Here is a 6,017-nt window from a genome sequence, read left to right on the forward strand (position 1 = left end):
CTGTTGATAATTTAAAAATATAGACATGGTCAATTTATTCTTCTCAATTGTAATTGATATTCTAAAATGTGTGTTTCTGATAGCTAAATGGTAATTTCCCATAAGTTTATTTTCAGGATACAAATGATTCAACTCTATAAAAACATTAATTTCTAGATAAAACCATTCAGCTATTTTTTTTTATTTCCACTAAACAATTCATGTGCCAGTAGAGGGTATTCAGAAAGGGTCTTTTGTTTTTTGGTGCTCCATACTTGATGTTTTGCCTGTATTTTAATTTTCATATTGAATTTTTAAAATATGCTTAAGTCATACTATGTGCTCCACTTGTGATTTCTACTACACCTAGTTAGATCTCTTTTCTCAAGAACATCTTTTATCCCCTTCATCATATCTTCATATATCACTTAAAATTTGTTTTAACTCACCAGGAGAGGGGCACATCTCCTTATAATGCCAAACTTTACTTGAACAAATAATTGTTGCTTAGAATTTATACATTATATATGAGTACTGTGTTTAACTTGTTCCCTCCTTTTTCCGATGTCTTCTGTACTCCTCCTCTAACGTATGTCCGCTTATTCTTTATTACTCACACACAATTGCAGTTTTTCTACTGTTCCTTGAGCCTTAGGAGTACATAGAGGTTGTATTGTAGACGTATCAATTGGGGCTAAACACCCCACATTGAGTTGTTCTCTATATTTTAATCAGTTGTAGATTTCTCTAATGATTTTTGTCTACGGGAAAAAGAAACTTCCTTAATGAAGTGTGAGAGCTACAACAATGACCACACTGACCATCTGGATTGACATCTGTCACCAGGTATGTCACTTTCTCTCCATTTTCCTACACGCCCCTTCATCTACCTCTGTCCACTCTGTACCTTATAAAGACCCCCCTAAATTCTTACTCTTTAACTTTCTTGATAACTGTTGTTCCTCTAGGTGATAAAAAAACAAACAAACAACAACAACAAAAAAACAAAAAACAAAAAACAAAAAAACAAAAAACAAAGAAACAAAAAAAAAACCTTTAAATAACTGACAACTTCATTTTGTCACTCATGGTTCTGCCTGCATTCTCAAAGGCCTGTGAGTACCAGGAACATCCAGATGAGCCCTATCCTCCAATTCCCTGACTACCAGTTCCTTTTGGGGCACAACCAGCAAGGCACCCTGTCCCTTGAGCTCCATCTTCCAGCCTATAGCTCTGCTTGCAATCCTGGAGGCATGTCAGTAGGACATACAAGGTAGGTTCATGCCATAGGCCTCTTGTCTTCCCATTTTTCCTGAGAAACACCGAGCAGAAACAAACTGAGCCATGTCTACTATAGCCCATTTCCTGGCCCACAACCCTGCCTACACTCCTAGAGGCCTACTGGCACCAAGGACATGTAGATGGCTGAAGAATAGTGTAAGAACACAATTAGTAAGAGCCAGAGCAATATGGCAATACCAAATATCCTACTATAGCAAGCCCAGTATATTCTAATAAAACCAAAGCAAAAGAAAATGACCTTGAATCAAATCTTATAAACATGTTAGAGGCCTTTAAAGAAGATATGAATAAATCCTGTAAAGAAATACAGGAAAATACAATCAAACAGGTGAAGGAAATGAATAAAACTGGAAAATGGAAATAGAAACAATAAAGAAAACACAAACTGTGGGGCTCCTGTAGATGGAAAACCTAGGTAAGTGAGCAGGAACTACAATTGTAACCATCACCAACAAGGAAAAGGGAGATAGAGGAGAGAAACTCCTGCATATACTTTTGAAGAAATCAATTTATATGTCAAAGAAAATGTTAAATCTAAATGATTATGGATGCCTATAAATTGACAAGAAGGTTAACAGAAGCCAAATGGATTGGACCAGAAAGGACCATCAAAACAGTAAACGTTCAGAATAAAGAATGTCAAAGCTTGAAAGGAAAAGGTCAAGTAATATACAAAGACAGACCTATCAGAACTACATCAGACTTCTCACCACAGTCTAGCCAGAAGGACTTGGGAAGAGGTCTTGCAGATTCTAAGAGACCACAGATGTCAGTCCAGACTACTAGATGCAGCAGCACTTTCAATCACCACAGATGGAGAAAATAAGATATTCTATGACAAAACCAAATTTAAACAATATGTATCCACAAACACAGCACTACAGAAGACAGTAGAAGGAAAACACCAGCCCAAGATAACTATACTGAAGAAAACATAAAATTAATAATTTCACTGCAAAACCAAATAAAGACACACACACACACACACACACACACACACTCACACACACACGGCAGCACACACACACAGACTGCCACACTAATATCAAAATGACTCAATTAAACAATCACTGGTAATTAATATCTCTCAAAATGAATGAACTCATCACACTGGCAAATTTACTATTGGTAAAATGACATTATTACTACCTTGTCTATAGTCCACAGGAGTTGTTGGGAAGAGTGAATATGATAATAGATTCAGAAGTTCAATATAAATGGTGAATGAATGTTTAAAATATAATTAAGTATTATCTTGGATATGATGCTATGTCAACCCATACTTTACTTCCTCTACACAAGTTTTCTTTACTACATTCCAAACTGAACTCTTTTGTACAGTGCTTTATAATATAATAAATCTATCAGTGACCAATTTCTTTGGTGATGCAGGCTACATCACTTCTAATGTTTATTGAGCTTGGTAACATAAAGTTTATTTGTATTAGATTTAACAAACATTTGGGAATAAATAGTTATCTCTTCATTTTTCTTTTCTAATTTGTAGATGTTTTGGCATAGTGTGAGGTTTTTCAAAGAAGTTCCTTACTCAGGGTTTCAGGATATAGTTTCTAACAGAGGAGGTTCAATGAAACTAGGTAAGCAACTGCAAGGTTGACTTAAATCAAATCCGACAGAAAGCCACAGGCAACCATGGGAAGAAATAATCAAAAAAAGTTTGGTGAACCCTAATTAGAGAGTTTTTTAGTAAATTTGGCTCTCAGTAGAAAAAACAGAAAGATGTCATAGAGTCAGAAATAAGGTGAATTGAGCATTAAAAAATTTTTCTGTACACCAAGAAATACACAGCCCTGTGGTGAGAGTTTTGGAGATTAACTTCCGTTAAAAAAATAAAATAAAAATTGTCTTGAAAGCAATAGTTAAAACCAACATAGTGGGCTAGAGTTGTATTCTGAATTTATAGGCTAATTTCTGAAACATTCCTTTTGCTATTCTGATTTTTATCTCAGTATTTTGTACATCACAGAGTATACTTGCCGTATTGTTACAGTTGGTCTTTGGGAATTAAGAAATACTAACATAGAAATGATAGGACTCAGTCAACAATAAAAGAAGGAAGACTGCTTTTAAATAAACCAAAAAGTGAGGAGTTGTTTGTTGCTGCACCCTAGACTGTGGAAAATAGGGGAATACTTACAATGTAGTACTTCACAGTTGTGATCCAATATGATTATGTTTTCTCCTATGCAGGGTAGCCTCTTAGACCCAGTAGTTATTATACCATCTTCATCACTGGTTGCTGGTGTTAGATGTTCTATCAGCATCTTTAGTGGCAGGTGGATAAAAAGTTCTACATTTATCTCTAAAAACCATATTTCATGCTGAAGTCTTGTTATACAGCATGAAAGTATATTCTGAATCAATTCTGAAAAGAAGAGAGCTTAAATACTTGACAGCACTTATATAGTCAATGCAGGCCATAATTTCTGTTTCAGAAACCATGTGTGCAAGCTGATTTTTTTTTCCGTCTGTAGCAAGAGTTCTAGGGCCAGATTTTCAAACAAGCATTTGTGTGTATAAAATGGGTAATTGCACACACAAATGAACAATTTTGTATGCAATTATCCATTTTGCATACAGAATCATAAGCTTCTGAGGGTATAACACATGTACATGAGATTTAGTAAGCCTACACATTACACCTTCCTTTGAAAATCTAGTCCCCATTGTAGGTTTGTTATACAGAAAAGAAAAATGGTATTCTTTAAAAAAAAAAATCAGTGACATTATTTTTCCATGGATCATCCCTTTCCTTCAATGATCTTTACACTTACTCAGTTATCAACCGAAGAATCCCAACAACCCTTTTATGTATGACTGCTAAACAGAACTACTGTTTTTATTGTAAAACTGAAGAAATCAAGTTGTATCAGTTGGACTGCATTGAATATTTACATTCCATAACTGATTCTACCTGTGAGCTCTAATACCATTCTTAAAGATCAAAAAGTGCCTATGCTATGGGAGATGTGAACAAATACTAACTTTGCTGTTTGAGGACTGACTAAGTCCAAGCTTATTCCTACTTCTTTTCTGACAAAAGACTTGCACTGCTTCCTTTTTTCTAGCTTACATCTAGTAAGAGAACAAGTTTTAATAGGAGGGCTTGTTCACCTGGAAAACTCCTATGTCATTGTCAAAACAAGAGAATAAAAAGTTCACTCACCTCACAAAAGCAAATTGTGTCTTTGAGTGTGTAGCAAACATGAAAGAAGATTATTTGACTGATAGCAGCCTGAGTATTCTGGTTATACATGTGGCTTTCTTACAAAACCAAACACAGTCTTCTTTAAGGATTTGATAGCCCCAAAAGAAGATAGACACCTTGGAATATTTGTTGTTGTTGTATTTAAGTTGTTCTGTCCTTTCCTCTTCTTGATTGACTTGCTACCTGTCTAGCATACCATTTTGCAGTCTGTGCTGACAGTATTGCAGAAGTAGAAAGCTTAAGGATTTTTAGAGAAGAAAAGAATCCCTCCATGATTGTGCCTGAAACCTGTGAATTGTGTAAAAAAAAGTCCTCTGGATAATTAGAAATAAGCTTTTCATTGAAGTGTAGGTTTAGTATCTACTAGTAAAAAACTGGCAAAGAGGCAGCAAGAGTAACAGAGAATGTCACTTAGCAAGGAATAGCATTAGAATGAGTGACCTCACTTTGAGGCAGACTATTGCTCCTTGATTTTTCGAACACAATGATTTATTTGCTTTAGGCAAAAGTGTGTGTGTGTGTCTGTGTGTGTGCACGCGCACATGTGTGTGTGTGTAAATCCAATCATATAATCACACCTAGATGGCCAAACCTTCTGAAGGACCTTACTCCTGCCAATGATATTTGTAATTCATTAAAAATAGCTAAAGCTGAGACAGACCTCTAGAAATAAATGGCATGCTACTCATTACTCTAAATCTTTTAATAATTGTGTTTACTGGTATGCATAATAATTTGTGTTTCTTTAGCTACTTGTATCTTAGGATCCCAGTGTTATTTATAAATATTCCCCCTACAACAATATGAAATAACCAGGACCCCAGAGCTACCTGGGACTAAACCACCAACTAAAGAAAACACATCGTGGGACTCATAGCTCTAGCTGCATATGTAGCAGAGGATGGCCTAGTTGGTCATTAATGGGAAGAGAGGCCCTTGATCCTGTGAAGGTTCTATACCCCAATATAGGGGAATGCCAGGGCCAGGAAGCGGGAGTGGGTGGGTTGGGGAGCAGGGAGGGGGGAGGGCATAGGGGACTTTCAGAGGGGAAACTAGGAAAGAGGATAACATTTGAAATGTAAATAACAAAAATATCTAATAAAAATAAACAAAACTTCCATGTATAAACAAAAGCAAACAAAAAGAAAGTAAGTAAACAAATAAATAAATAAATAAATAAATATTCCTTCTCTTAGAATGCCATCATGAAGATGTATATGTTACATGTGGCTTAAACATTCTCAAAATGATTTAATAGTCTATAGTAAGTCACAAAGCACAGCACTATCAGCCATTTTTGTGAAATTATTTACACTAAATATGCATATGTAACCATAATAAGAAAAGCATGCCATTCAAGCCCATATTTCTGTACATGATACTGGTAAACAATATAAACCACATCCATTCCCCAAACATGTTAGGCATGAATTAATTTTAAAACAAAATCTTAAGTACTTATCACCTAATAAAGAGCCTTTTGGACCCAGTCACATAATTGCAATGA

This window comes from Mus musculus, chromosome X, assembly GCF_000001635.26.
Source record: "Mus musculus strain C57BL/6J chromosome X, GRCm38.p6 C57BL/6J".
Classification (NCBI taxonomy): Eukaryota; Metazoa; Chordata; class Mammalia; order Rodentia; family Muridae; genus Mus; species Mus musculus.